Genomic DNA, 16,074 nt, shown 5'->3' with positions numbered 1-16,074 from the left:
GTTTTGTTTACTTTTTGGTTTTTATTTGGAAGTTGAATTATTTAAATTGAAAACAACAAAAAACAGCTGATGATGTACGTTTTTTTCTCGAAACATGGACTTGTACAACAGAACATGATAAACAAATGCTGCACATACATATACTTATCAATATTGTTAGTAGAGAGGATGCGGAATAATGATGAACAAATGTACCAATTTTTGACAAAAAAATGTATCATTAAGGATTAATGTGTGTGAAAAAGTACTATTTTCTTGGTACTTATGAACTAAGTTCATAAGGTATTTTGTTTTGCTAATAGATCAGTCTATAAACTTTTCTATATATCAGTGTATATTCTTGTCTATTAACTACTTTATAGTCTTGTCTATAGATCAGTCCATAGTCTTGACAGCTCTTAACTGTAGACTAGACTATAGTTTAGTCTATATTTTTGACAATAGATCAGTCTATAGTCTTGACTACAGAACTATCCATAGTCTTGACAATAGATCTGTTAATAGTCCTGACTATTAGTCAATCTATAGCTTGACTATAGAGCAGTCTATAGCTTTGACTTTAGATCAGTCTATAGCCTTGACTATAGATCAGTCTATAGACTTGACTATAGATCAGTCTATAGCCTTGACTATAGATCAGTCTACAGTCTTGACTATAGATCAGTCTACAGTCTTGACTATAGATCAGTCTATAGTCTTGACTTGGATCAGTCTATAGTCTTGATTATAGATCAGTCTGTAGTCTTGACTATAGAACAGTATATAGTCTTGACTGTAGATCAGTCTATAGTCTTGACTAATAATTATTCTATAGTATTGGCTCTTGATCAGTAAAAAGTCTTGACTAAAGATCAGTCTATGGTCCTTACTATAGATAAGTCTAAAATCTTGACAATAGATGATTTTATATAGTATATAGTCTTTACTTCAAATCAGTCTTCTGTAGTCTTGACTGTAGATCATCATATAATCAAGCCTATAGTCTTGATTATTGATCAGTCTATAGTCTTGACTATAGATCAGTTTATAGTATTGACTATAGATCAGCCCATGGTCTTGACTATAGATCAGGGTATAGTGCTGACTATAGATCAGTCTAAAGTCCTGACTATAGATCCGTCTATAGTCTTGACTATATATCAGTCTATAGTCTTTACTATAGATTAGTATATAGTCTTTTTTATAGATCAGCTATAGAGCATTCTGTGGTCTTGACTTTAGATCAGTCTACAGTATTTTCTACAGATTATTCTATAGTCTTCGCTATAGATCAGTCTATAGTATTGACAATATGTCAGTCTATACTCTTGACATGGGATCAGTATCACTCTATGATTTTGGCTGTGGATCAGTCTTATTATTTGACTATACATCATAGCCTTGTCTTTAGACCATTTCAGTAAATAGTCTTGACTATAGATCAGTCTATAGCCTTAAATATAGATCTGTCCATAGTTTTAAGTTTAGATCAGCCTTTAGTCTATCGTCTTGACGGTTGATCAATCTGTGGTCTTGACTTCAGATCAGTCTATAGTATTGACTATAAATCAGTCTATAGTCTTGACTATAAATCAGTCTATAGTCTTGAATATAGGTCCGTCTATATTCTTGACTATAGAACCGTCTATAGTCTTGACTATGGAACCGTCTATAGTCTTGACTATAGAACCGCCTATAGTCTTGACTATACAACCGTCTATAGTCTTGACAATAAAACCGTCTATAGTCTTGACTATAGAACCGTCTATTGTTTTGACTATGGAACCGTCTATAGTCTTGACTATAGAACCGCCTATAGTCTTGACTATACAACCGTCTATAGTCTTGACAATAGAACCGTCTATAGTCTTGACTATAGAACCGTCTATTGTTTTGACTATAGAACTGTCTATTGTCTTGACTATAGAACCTTCTATAGTCTTGACTATAGAACCGTCTATAGTCTTGACTATAGAACCGTCTATAGTCTTGCTTATAGAACTGTCTATAGTCTTGACTATAGAACCGTCTATAGTCTTGACTATAGAACCGTCTATAGTCTTGACTATAGAACTGTCTATAGTCTTGACTATAGAACCGTCTATAGTCTTGACTATAGAACCGTCTATAGTCTTGACTATGGAACCGTCTATAGTCTTGACTATAGAATCGTCTATAGTCTTGACTATACAACCGTCTATAGTCTTGACTATACAACCGTCTATAGTATTGACTATAGAAACGTCTATAGTCTTGACAATGGATCAATCTATATTTTTGACTATAGATTAGTCATTAGTCTTTAGATCACTTCATAATCTTGATTGTAGGACACTCTTTGTTTTTGAATTTACATCATAGTCTTGTCTTTAGACTTGTCAATAGTCTTATAGATCACTCTTTGAGTACAATTTCTTTTAAACCAATAAAATTGTACATTTCTACTCAAATAGTAAGTACCCATTGTGCCCCTCCCTACTCATCACTGACACAACTAAACAAATTTTTTTATACAAAAAACGTTGTGTTCATTTTTCAATTCATTTGTTCATTTATTTATTTACTTTACTCCAGGTAGTTACATACATACATAGTTAGTTACTTTACTAATCAAATTACAAAATCTTTAAAATATTGTGTGTAAATTATGTTTTTAGTTGAAAAACAAATCTTAAGCGAAACGCAATTTTCAATGTGTGTTAGTGTCTATTTAATTTAAATTTAATTCCTGAAATTTACAAAAAAATTAAAAGAAATAAAATTCTTTAGAAATAAATTTAATTTAAGGAAATGACAAATTTCCTTTGAGAAATTTTAATTAATGTTAAAGAAAAGAAATTCATATAATTAACAAAAAATTCATTTTGTGTTCTAAACAAAAAGTTAAAAATAGTGTTTTGTTTAAGATATATAATCCTTTTGAATTTATTAATTTAAAGAAGAAAAGAGATAACTTTGTAAACAAATTTGTTTTGATGTTGATGAATAGTATCAAAGATTAAAAAAAAGGAAAATTAAAAAAATAAATTTTATAAAAGATATCTACATACATATGTATGTACATATGTATGTAGTTACGTTTAAGGATTTTTGTAATAAAAACCTACCAGAGGAAACATTATAATACATACAGTATTTTTTGAATAAATTATAAGTATAATATAAAATATTCTTAAAAAAAAAATAAAATCAAGTGTTAAAAATCTGTCTTTAATATTTGTGTGTTTTTTTCCAAAGGGGTAAATAAATTTCAAATAAATACCCAAAAGAAATTTGTATAATAAGGAATTAAAAATACCCTGCAACCAACCATGTGTTTTTCTATATGTTAAGAAATCGTGTAAACCGCCTCTAGGTGTACATTTGTATGCCATCTAATAAGTCTAAAAAAGCATTTATTAACAAATATTAAAATAAAAATTTAATATTATTTAAACTATATTTAATTATTCGGTGCTCTGGAAAATTCCCACAAAATAATAATGAAATATAAAAAAATGCTATGCAATTTTAAAATTACCACGTAAACATATTAGAAAAAGGTAAGTTTTGTAATGACCTTAAAATTTTGAATAGAATAAATAATAAACATACTTTGATTGAGCTCACTCAATATAGAGTGTCATTATCAACGGATCTGTAGACAAGACTAAATTTTAGTAAAGATTATTAACTGATCTTTACTAAATTCCTAATACTGATCTCTTTATAGACTATAGACAGAACTATAGTCAAGACTATAGAATGATCTGTAGTCACGACTATAGACTGATCTGTAGTCACAACTATAGACTGATCTATAGTCAAGACTATAGACTGATCTATAATCAAGACTACAGACTGATCTATAATCAAGTCTATAGACTGATCTATAATCAAGACTATAGACTAATCTATAGTCAAGACTACAGACTGATCTATAGTAAAGGCTAAAGATTTATCTAAAGTGAAGACTATAGTTTGATCTATTGTCAAGACTATAAATTGATCTTTAGCCAGGACTATAGAATGATCTATAGTCAAAACTAAAGACTGATCTATAGTCAAAACTATAGACTTTTCTATAGTCAAAACTATAGACTTTTCTATAGTCAAGACTATAGACTTTTCTATAGTCAAGACTATGGACTTTTCTATAGTCCAGACTATAGACTTTTCTATAGTCCAGACTTTAGACTTTTCAATAGTCCAGACTATAGACTTTTCAATAGTCCAGACTATAGACTTTTCTATAGTCCAAACTATAGACTTTTCTATAGTCCAGACTATAGACTTTTCTATAGTCCAGACTATAGACTTTTCTATAGTCCAGACTATAGACTTTTCTATAGTCCAGACTATAGACTTTTCTATAGTCCAGACTATAGACTTTTCTATAGTCAAGATTATAGACTTTTGTATAGTCAAGACTATAGAGTGATCTATAGTCAATACTATGGAATGATCTATAGTCAAGACCATAGACTGATCCATAGTTAAGAAAATAGACTGATCTAAAGTCAAGACTGTAGACTGATCTATAGTCAAGACCATATACTGATCCACAGTCAATACCATAGACTTATAGGTAGTCAAGACCATAGACTGATCTATATTCAAGACTATAGATTGATCTATAGTCAAGACTATAGAATGATCTACAGTCAAAACTATAGACTGATCTGTAGTTAAGACTATAAACTGATCTATAGTTAAGAGTATAGACTGGTCTATAGCCAAGACTATAGGCTGATCTATTGTCAAGACTGTAGACTGATCTATTGTCAAGACTGTAGACTGATCTACAGTCAAAACTATAGACTGATCTATAGTCAAGACTAAAGACTGATCTATAGTCAAGATAATAGACTTATCTATAGTCAAGACTAAAGACTGATCTATAGATAAGACTATAGACTGATATATAAATAAGACTATAGATTGATCTATAAACAAGACTAATCTATATTCAAGACTGTAGACTGACCTATAGATAAGACTATAGAATGATCTATAGATAAGACTATAAACTGATGTATAGTCAAGACTATAAACTTATCTATAATCAAGATTGTAAACTAATATATATAGTCAAACGTATGGACTTATCTCTAGTCAGGCGTATATACTGATCTATAGACAAGACTGTAGACCGATCTATAGCTATAGACTGATCTATGGACAAAGCTATAGATTGATCTATGATCAAGACTATAGACTGATCTACAGTTAAGACTGTAGAGTTATCTATAGTCAAGCATATAGACTGATCTATAGTCATGGCTATAGACAGTTTTACTGTCAAGACTGATCTATATTTATGATTATTGATTCCTCTATAGTAAAAAATATATGAAACGTAAAGCAATATAAATTAATTTTTAAACTGAAATAGCCCTTCATTCTATTTTCATGTTAATTACTAAAAATATTTATCCTTTTTTAAATTCTTAACACCTAAAATATTGCGATTTATTTATATTTACAATGAAATTAATCAAGTCACTAGTTCAATTTTCATTTCATTACGAAATGTGTTGAGTCAACACTAAAAATCAGCATCTTTTCTTAGTTTTAGTTTAAAGCAGATTTTTTTATTTCTTTAATACATTAAATACACACATATTTATATTTATATTCACACTCAAATACATTTTGATGTCATTAGATAGATATTTGTTCCTTTTTCTTTTGTCTCTCCCATTATTGTTGTGTTGTTTAGTTGGTTTAATAAACCTTGACAAAATGTCCTTAAATTGACAAAGAATAGAAACAACTAATAAATGATATCATAAAATAGAAAAAAAAGAAATATTGTTATGTGTGCCATAATAAATGTGTGGTCTGACTGTTTGTTGTCTGTACGATGCCATTTATTGTTCCAACGATTAATCGTCAAAGGTTGACGTCAATTTAGTCTGAGATGCAGAATATATGATTGTCTTTATGTCACAATTTAATGGTTACATTACCAGCATTCAGCAATAAAACTATTGAATGTGTTTCACATGATTTTTTTATGATTGTTTGGTAATGTTATTTGTCTATAGTCTAGTCTATAGTCTAGTCTTTAGCCTAGTCTATAGTCTAGTCTACAGTCTAGTCTATAGTCTAGTCTTTAGCCTAGTCTATAGTCTAGTCTACAGTCTAGTCTATAATCTAGTCTATAGTCTAGTATATAGTCTAGTCTATAGTCTAGTCTATATTCTAATCTATAGTCTAGTCTATAGTCTAGTCTATAGTCTAGTGTATAGTCTAGTCTATAGTTTAGTCTATAGTCTAGTCTATAGTCTAGTCTATAGTCTAGTCTATAGTCTAGTCTATAGTCTAGTCTATAGTCTAGTCTATAGTCTAGTCTATAGTCTAGTCTATAGTCTAGTCTAGTTTATAGTCTAGTCTAGTCTATAGTCTAGTCTAGTCTATAGTCTAGTCTATAGTCTAGCCTAGTCTATAGTCTAGTCTATAGTCTAGTCTAGTCTAGTCTATAGTCTAGTCTAGTCTAGTCTATAGTCTAGTCTATAGTCTAACCTATAGTCTAGTCTATAGTCTAGTCTAGTCTATAGTCTAGTCTAGCCTATAGTCTAGTCTAGTCTAGTCTAGTCTATAGTCTAGTCTACAGTATAGTCTATAGTCTAGTCTATAGTATAGTCTAGACTAGATCTATAGACTGATCTATAGTCAAGACATATATATACTCAAGACTATAGACTGGTCTAAAGTTAAGACTATCGACTGATCTATAACCAAGACTATAGACTGATCTATAGTCAAGACTATAGACTGATCTATAGTCAAGACTGTAGACTAATCTATAGTCAAGACTATAGACTGACCTATAGTCAAGACTATAGACTGATCTATAGTCAAGACTATAGACTGATCGATAGTCAAGACTATAGACTGATCTATAGTCAAGACTATAGACTGATCGAAAGTGTAATCTTTAGTCAGGACTAGAGATTGATCAACTGTCAAGAATATAGACTGACTAGTTTATAGTCAAGACTATAGAATGATCTACAGTGAAGCCTATAGGTCAATCTACAGTGAATGTAGAATGATCTATAGTCTGCAGTCAAGATCATTTCTATAATTATTGTAAGTTTCTAAACTGTCAAGCAATAATAGCTTCTATAAAATACAACATATTCCTTGGGTTTCATGTCTTATTCAAGGTCCTGTTAAAGGGTACTTCTAACATTAATTTAGCGTGATTAAAAAAAAACCAATTTTGCATTCTATATACATAATTGCAATTGCATACATATTTTGCTGAGTATGACGGATTCAGTGTACGTAAAAAGGATGGTGTTGTCGTAATCATAACCTTGAATATATTGCGACAAAAAAATAAATAATGCTGAAGAAAAAATGTGAGAATAATGTTTTTGAACGCTAATGTATGTCGTTATTCATATTTAAACAGAAGTGACTTAAAAAGGGTGTTTCGAATAAAATTAAAAAATCTAAAGTTTTTTTTTGTAGCAAATTAAAATTTAACATTATAATAATCTCATAACATTTATTGTTTATGTCTGAATAGTATATTTCCTGGTATTGTTTGTTATATTAGATTTTTATTTTAATCCTTAAAAGGATACTCTCATTGACACCACCCTGTAATAAAGCTCTTGTCATACATTTAGTTGTTGTTTTCTCGTTTTTTTATGATTGCGTAATGTGATCAGATTTAATGCTTTTAGTTAAAAGTGAAAAAATAGAAAATAAAATCCCTTCATCATTTACAACATCATTTATGGTAGAAAAAATATATTTTGTTTTCCTTTTCTCCTCCTTTAACTTGTAAAATGAGACAAAAATTAAGGTTTTCTTTTACAAAAAAAAAAAAAAAAATATTGTAAAAATAACTGACATACCATCTATGATGGTTTATGCTGGCGTTGCAAATGATGATGATGATAATGATGCCGTTGCTGGATAGGACAATACTAGTGTAATGTAAACAAAAACATTGAATTATTATTGTTTACAAGGATTTATTTTAGACAACATGTCTGTTTTTATCTTTCGCTATTATTATCGCCATTTTTTTTGTGTTTTGAGTGTTTATTTAAGTAGAATTGCAAACATTTTGCTAATATTTTACAATTTATTAGAAAATGTAATAGAGAGAAACATAAATTGTGTTAATATTTCATCGGAAGTGTTTAATTTAGCAGGAAGTGTAAGAGATTTTGAAATGATTAACGTTATTTCGTTAAAGGAGGATTAAGAATTACAACTTTTACAACTGTCCTAATTAGTACTCGAGAAGCATTCATACTTTCGGCTCTTTTGCCTCTGAACTTTCGTAAGAATGAGATTTTCTTCTAAAGCTTAATGGGAATGATAGAGGCAATGAACAAAGACGTCAAAGTCTGTACTCACGATCGAAGACTATTTAAGTACGCAAAATCACTTCTCCACAGAAGTGAAGTCATCAAAATAGTATGCCAAAATTGATCTGAACCGAACACATGGTGATCACTTATTCGAAGACTTGTGATCTTTGCATGAATAAAGTAACCTCATTTAATAACACATCTAGGTCAATAGGAATGATAATGGTGATAATCGTATTCTTAAAAGTATGCAATGTTCTTATCGCTAAACCAATCACGATCAGTGAAGCTTGAACTCACATCTAGAAGAGGAGGGATCAGAGGTGATCAATGCAGCGTAAAGTCGTTAAATAGAATGTCAAAAGGGATCAGAACTTAACACAAGTTTATCACTTATTCGAAGACTTGCGATCTTTGTATGAATTAAGTAACCCTATTTAATAACATTCCTCTTCAAGACCAATAGGAATGAGAAAAGTGATGATCGTAGTCTTTAAAGTCTGTGATGATCTTAGCAATAAATCGTCCATGATCGGGGACTCTTGATCAGGATCAGAGACTTTAAAGGTACGCAAATTCGCATCAGAAGGCATCAGAGTGGTGATCAATGCAACGTAAAGTCGTTAAATAGAATTCCAAAATAGATCAGAACCAAACATATGTTCATCACTTATTCGAAGACTTGTGATCTTTGCATGAATTAAGTAAACCTCATTTAATAACTCATTCTCATCAAGGCCAATAGGAATGAATAGAGTAATGATCATAGTTTTCAAAGTTTGCGATGTTCTTAGCACTAAACAAATTACTATCGGTGAAGCTTGAAATACGCAAATTTACATCTAGACAGAAAATGAGGCATAGAGTGGTGATCAATGTAACGTTAAGTCGTTAAATAGAATTCCAAAAGTGATCAAAATCAAACACATGATAATCGTACTCTTCAAAGTCTTTGATGATCTTAGCAATAAATCGATCATGATCGTGGACTCTTAAGGTACGCAAATTCGCATCTGCACAAGAGAGGGCTTCAAAGTGGTGATCAATGCAACGTTAAGTCATTAAGTCATTTAATAAAACTTCCTCATCAAGGCTAAAAAGAATGATAGGTTCTTAGCACTAAATTGATCAGGATCGGAGTGATGATCTCGGTAGAACTAAACCGACCACGATCGGAAAATATTGAAGACTCAAATTCACGTCTAGGTAGAGAAAGCTTCAAATATAATGCTAAAAGTGCTCAATATTAAATACATCTTGATCATTAATTCATAGACTTTAGATTTGTCATGAGTTAAGTAACCGCTTCAAGATTTTCCCAAGAATAGCAATTATATTAAAATCGGAGACTCTTAACTAAAGACAAGCGATCAGAGTACCCATAAATGTGACAACATAAAGTCCTTAAGTAAAATTCCAAAAAAAACTGCTTGCGATTTTCTCAGCACAAAACATACCACGAAAGACTATTGATCTTCGAGTTAGTTCTCAGAAAATGCGTTTGAATTCAGCAACTTTTCACTTAAATGCTCGAAAAGCCTTTCAAAAGCCTCCCTCGCTTTAAAGTCTTTCGAATGACTTAAGTTTATCTTCGAAGATCTTAATGGGGGTCACTCTCCGGGTAATGATCGTAAAGTAATTCTCCGCACTAAATCAATTACGATCAAAGACTCTCAATGTATGGAAATCCTTAATCAAGACAAAAGATAAGGGATTGAATGGGAACGATTAAAAGCTCAAATATAGTCGTTAAGTAAAATTTCAAAAGATCACTAACACGATCTTTAATTAGTAGACTATTAACCGTCAAGAAAAGTGGTTGAATTCATCAACCTTCTTTATATGTTCGCTAAGTGATCATCAATTCGAAGACTCGTTGCCAAACCTCCATAAGTTGTGGGGGATGATCATGTTGGCGATCAATTCAGAACCATAAAGTTGTTAGGTAAAATACCAAATAGCATGACAGCGAGTATAACCTAACATAGTATAAGACGCTAAAGATCATTTCAAATCAGCATTTCAAGCATTTCATGAACTTCATTCAGAGACTCTTGAACTATGCAAATCCTAGGATGACGATCACTAAGTAATCGTCAAAGTCTTCGGTATTCTTTGAAATGAATCACTGATCACGATCGGATTCTATTGAAGTATGAAAATCTATGATCATGATTAGTGCTGTATTTTACATCAAAAATATCACGACCATTAACTCTGAGGCTTTTGATCTTTATAAATTCTCAATGAGAAGGACGATCGGGTTGGCTGTTGATAGTCAAAGTCTGCCATATTCTTGATATTGTAGATATCGATGGTTATGAAATGAAAAAAAAAACTCATCAAAGCGAAGAATAATGATCGGACTGACGATCAATGCCCTAACACAAAATCGATGAGTAAAACTTCAAAAATATTAGGTATTATTTTCTACACACTTAACACAATCATCGATTCGTAGTCTCTTGATCTTTGCCAATAAGGCGAAATGGGATTATTGTATTGACGATCAATTCATCGAAACGGAATCTTAAGGCCTTCCAGTAATGTTGGAAGCCGATCACAAAGTCATTCAGTAACATGCCACAGATGCTGAATATGATCATCGATCATCAATTCGGAGACTTTTGATCTTTGTCAATCCTCGGGAAAATCGAAAACCACTTGAATCCATTAATCTCGTTTAAATGCTTCCTTCGTTTGACATTTCTCTTGCTTCAATATTTCTAAAAAACTAAACAATAACATTTCTAAAATCCTTAAATTAAATACAAAATGTCCTGTATACTTCTTATATATATTTTTGTTATTTAAACTCATAAAGCATGACAAAGAACGTATAAAAAATCAATAATGTTTCTAGGGAATGGCGGCATAAGTATGTCTTTAGGGTTTTAAGCTGAAAAACAACAACACAAGATGACAAAAAAAAAAATGAAATAAAACTTTTATGTCTCCCCATGGCAGCCAGCAAACAGAATTAATTATTTTGCCAGAGAGGTTAAAGTTCTACTATATAAAATAATAATAATATGTATAAAAAAACACTATTATGTTCTACTAATGTTACACTTTAAATTGCCCATGTAAACGTCTCGTATTACAAGGACATTTCTTTAATAGGTTTCTTTTTCTCCAACATTGGGAGATGTTTTGTAAAAAAAAATATATTAAACAAAAAAAATGAAAAACGGCAGACGTCAGTTGTTTTGTAATTTTAAGAAAAGTAAGAGATCAATTGATGTGACTAAACCTGGCAAGGACATTTTTCATTAATGGGTAAGGGTTTAATCATTCAGTTTTAACGACAACTGCTATTACGCTTTGTTTCCACCATTCGAACGTTTAGATTTTGATTAATTTAAGGCGTTTTAGCGATAAAGACATTAAAAAGGAGTATCTGAATATATTGACTGTTCGTGTTCTGTTCTAGTTCTGTTCTGTTCTAATTCTGTTCTAGTTCTCTTCTAGTTCTAGTTCTGTTCTAGTTCTGTTCTAGTTCTGTTCTAGTTCTGTTCTAGTTCTGTTCTAGTTCTGTTCTAGTTCTGTTCTAGTTCTGTTCTAGTTCTGTTCTAGTTCTGTTCTAGTTCTGTTCTAGTTCTGTTCTAGTTCTGTTCTAGTTCTGTTCTAGTTCTGTTCTAGTTCTGTTCTAGTTCTGTTCTAGTTCCTTTCTAGTTCTGTTCTAGTTCTGTTCTAGTTCAGTTCTAGTTCTTTTCTAGTTCAGTTTTGTTCTATTTCACTTCTAGTTTAGTTCTAGTTCAGTTCTATTTCAAGTTCACTTCTATACTCTTCTCATTTTGCTCATTTTGACTTATATCTGGTCCAATTTAGATCTATTTAAATTCGAATACTTAACACATTTTTTTTTCGCGACAGTCACATACGTTTACCTTTCAAATCTTCATATTACTTGACTGAACTGAAATACTTTTCATTTCATGACACGTTTAAAATTAAAACCAAACACTTCACGACTAATCTATAAGTATTAGGAAAAAAGTAGCAGATTCCTCTTATGATTACGGTTTAACACCACTTCTAATTTGACAATCTTTTGGATTCCTTTTCCAAATAAAAACAAAATTTTCCTTTAATTTAATTCATTTACTTGCTTTTTGTTTTATCAAATGGAAAATTACGTCGACGATTGTTCATCAAAGAGTTTCCACACTTGTAAAATAAATTGCATTGATTAGATTGACAAAAAAAAATACCAAGAATAATATCACAAGAGCCAACTACTTGATCTACAGCCCACATAATTCCGTTATTGGCAATATTTGTGTTTTGAACTAAATTGTTCAATAAAAGAAACACTTAATTAATCGTTAATTGAACATTCGATGGAAAAGGCGATCATAATACAAATTCTACTCACTTTAAAATACGAGTGAGTACTCGAATACAGACAAATGAACAGACAGACAAGTGGGCCGACAATCGAATACGTCAACTGAGTATGACATTCACCTTTTGTAGACTACATATTGAAACCTAAAATATATTCTCAGTTTCATAAATGTGCACTCTACACAAGGTCTAATAGGAATCATGGGTTAGTATGCGAAATACAAGTAAATCGCAAAAGAAAGCGACTTGTAACGAATAAAACAGTTCATTGTGCTAAAGTAAATTTATGTTTATGTTTTAATAGAGTAAGTGTATCTTCAAATCGTTTTCTATCGAAGTATTTTTTAGCACTTTTTATAGTAATTTTCCTTTTGATTATTTTGTCTTTTATTATATATATTTTTTTTGCATGGTTTCATCGGTGTTTGGTTTAATCATTTGGAATTAAATTGTTCTAAAACCAACAAAAAACACTTAAAACAATTTTTCCACTTGAATTACAAATTTTTTACTTTTTATATAAAATAGAATTGATAAATACTAGATACAATGAGAATACAGAATAGAATAATTGACGGTTTTAATGGGTGAAAAGGTCGTGAATGAACTAAAACTGAACTAGAACTGAACTAGAACTGAACTAGAACTGAACTAGAACTGAACTAGAACTGAACTAGAACTGAACTAAAACTGAACTAGAACTGAACTAGACTGAACAAGTTCTGTTCTAGTTCTGTTCTAGTTCTGTTCTAGTTCTGTTCTAGTTCTGTTCTAGTTCTGTTCTAGTTCTGTTCTAGTTCTGTTCTAGTTCTGTTCTAGTTCTAGTTCTGTTCTAGTTCTGTTCTAGTTCTGTTCTAGTTCTGTTCTAGTTCTGTTCTAGTTCTGTTCTAGTTCTGTTCTAGTTCTGTTCTAGTTCTGTTCTAGTTCTGTTCTAGTTCTGTTCTAGTTCTGTTCTAGTTCTGTTCTAGTTCTGTTCTAGTTCTGTTCTAGTTCTGTTCTAGTTCTGTTCTAGTTCTGTTCTAGTTCTGTTCTAGTTCTGTTCTAGTTCTGTTCTAGTTCTGTTCTGTTCTAGTTCTGTTCTGTTCTAGTTCTGTTCTAGTTCTGTTCTAGTTCTGTTCTAGTTCTGTTCTAGTTCTGTTCTAGTTCTGTTCTAGTTCTGTTCTAGTTCTGTTCTAGTTCTGTTCTAGTTCTGTTCTAGTTCTGTTCTAGTTCTGTTCTGTTCTGTTCTGTTCTGTTCTAGTTCTGTTCTAGTTCTGTTCTAGTTCTGTTCTGTTCTAGTTCTGTTCTAGTTCTGTTCTAGTTCTGTTCTAGTCTGTCTGTTCTAGTTCTGTTCTAGTTCTGTTCTAGTTCTGTTCTAGTTCTGTTCTAGTTCTGTTCTAGTTCTGTTCTAGTTCTGTTCTAGTTCTGTTCTAGTTCTGTTCTAGTTCTGTTCTAGTTCTGTTCTAGTTCTGTTCTAGTTCTGTTCTAGTTCTGTTCTAGTTCTGTTCTAGTTCTGTTCCAGTTCCGTTCTAGTTCTGTTCTAGTTTTGTTCTAGTTCTGTTTTAATTCTGTTCTATTTCTTTTCTAGTTCTGTTCCAGTTCTCTTCTAGTTCTGTTCTAGTTCTGTTCTAGTTCTATTCTAGTTCTATTCTAGTTCTATTCTAGTTTTATTCTAGTTCTATTTTAGTTCTGTTCTGTTCTAGTTTTTTTGTAGTTCTCTGATTGTTATGTTCTAATTCTAGTTCAGTTCTAGTTTTAGTTCTGTTTCAGTTTTATTGCTTTTCTAGTTCTATTCTAGTACCTTAAAATTTCAATAAATTGATAAAATTTACTCGTGGACAGCCTTTACACATAACAAAGTAACAATTTAAAAAAAGTCGGAACTCTTACGTCTAGCTTTCATCACATAGGCAGTCATTTAAGCAAACAACATTATCTGCCAATTGTAGATCATCATCAACATGTTGTATTAATTAACAGACCTTTCAATTAACACAAATATGTTAAATATAAATTTAATTTGACAAACAACTTGTTGGAAAAAAGTCCAACAAACACATGTGAATTTCCAAGTAAAAAAAGCTGATTTGTTAATAATGGCAAATTGAAAAGCAATTATAATTAAATTATTGTTATTATGATTAACAAGATGAGAGAAACATTAGAAAATTTAAAAAAAACGATACGTTTAAGGTTCAATTCACATTTCAAATAAACTGGAAATATTTTTGCTAAAAGGTTAATACGTCTCGCACAATTCATCTATTGATTTCTCTGATTAAAATTAAAAAAATAAATATTTTTGTTGGTTGATTATTTAAACAATTTAAAAAGTAACAATAGTAACGCTTTTAAGAAAATACAATGGAAGTTGTTAATTGAAATGACTGGGGAAGGGTTTAAAAGTGTTTTTAAATTTGTTTAACAAGCAAATTTCCTAAAAAAAATTGCATAAATTATAATTTTTCTTTAAAATATAAAGCTAATTTTATTTCAATAAGAATACTCTAAATAAATAATAAAACATGTGATTTAGATTTTTTTAGATAAAAAATCTTATTTTAGTTTTTGATTTTTAAGACGTTATTATTTTTAGATTTTGGCGCCTTATTTTAAATATTTATAGCAGGTGCAATTTTAAAATTAATTCATTAATAAATTCCCTGTTAATCAAAAAATTTCATTAGTTTCCTGAAGATGGCTAAACACGAGGTATTATGTTTAAACGCACGTGTTGAATTTAGTTTTAATAATATTTTTTTTATAAATTTAAATTTTTATTTTAATATTTATTATTTCTTTAATTTGTTAATTAATTTTTATATTTATCTTTCTTTACAGTTCCTGTGTTCATTCATAAATTTCGCGTTATTTTTTAACCATAAATTAAAAAGTAAGTTAAAGATTTCTTTTTTTTATAACTAATTTTTATTATATCGCATTTATTATTGCTAAACAACTTTATTCTAGTTAAGCTCTAGTTCTACTTCAGTTCTAGTTCAGTTCTAGTTCAGTTCTAGTTCAGTTCTAGTTCAGTTCTAGTTCAGTTCTAGTTCAGTTCTAGTTCAGTTCTAGTTCAGTTCTAGTTCAGTTCTAGTTCAGTTCTAGTTCAGTTCTAGTTCAGTTCTAGTTCAGTTCTAGTTCAGTTCTAGTTCAGTTCTAGTTCAGTTCTAGTTCAGTTCTAGTTCAGTTCTAGTTCAGTTCTAGTTCAGTTCTAGTTCAGTTCTAGTTCAGTTCTAGTTCAGTTCTAGTTCAGTTCTAGTTCTAGTTCTAGTTCAGTTCTTGTTCAGTTCTAGTTCAGTTCTAGTTCAGTTCTAGTTCAATTCTAGTTCATTTATAGTTCATTTCTAGTTCAGTTCTAGTTCAGTTCTAGTTCAGTTCTAGTTCAATTCTAGTTCAGTTCTAGTTCAGTTCTAGTTCAGTTCTAGTTCAGTTCTAGTTCAGT

The 16,074-nt window shown here is 30.5% G+C and overlaps 1 protein-coding gene across 1 annotated transcript in view; it reads left to right on the top strand.

Moving 5' to 3' along the window:
- Positions 1–16,074, top strand: part of LOC111684822 (putative uncharacterized protein DDB_G0281251) — a 65,330-nt gene that overhangs the window by 16,282 nt on the left and 32,974 nt on the right. Inside the window, exon 3 of the mRNA XM_046955419.1 lies at positions 15,471–15,522. The gene's annotated coding sequence lies outside the window, so the exon portion shown is untranslated. The remainder of the gene's footprint in view (positions 1–15,470; positions 15,523–16,074) is intronic.

Source organism: Lucilia cuprina, chromosome 6 (assembly GCF_022045245.1).
Source record: "Lucilia cuprina isolate Lc7/37 chromosome 6, ASM2204524v1, whole genome shotgun sequence".
Classification (NCBI taxonomy): Eukaryota; Metazoa; Arthropoda; class Insecta; order Diptera; family Calliphoridae; genus Lucilia; species Lucilia cuprina.
The sequence above is the reverse complement of the archived record's forward strand: the minus strand, read 5'-3'. Positions and strand labels throughout refer to the sequence as shown.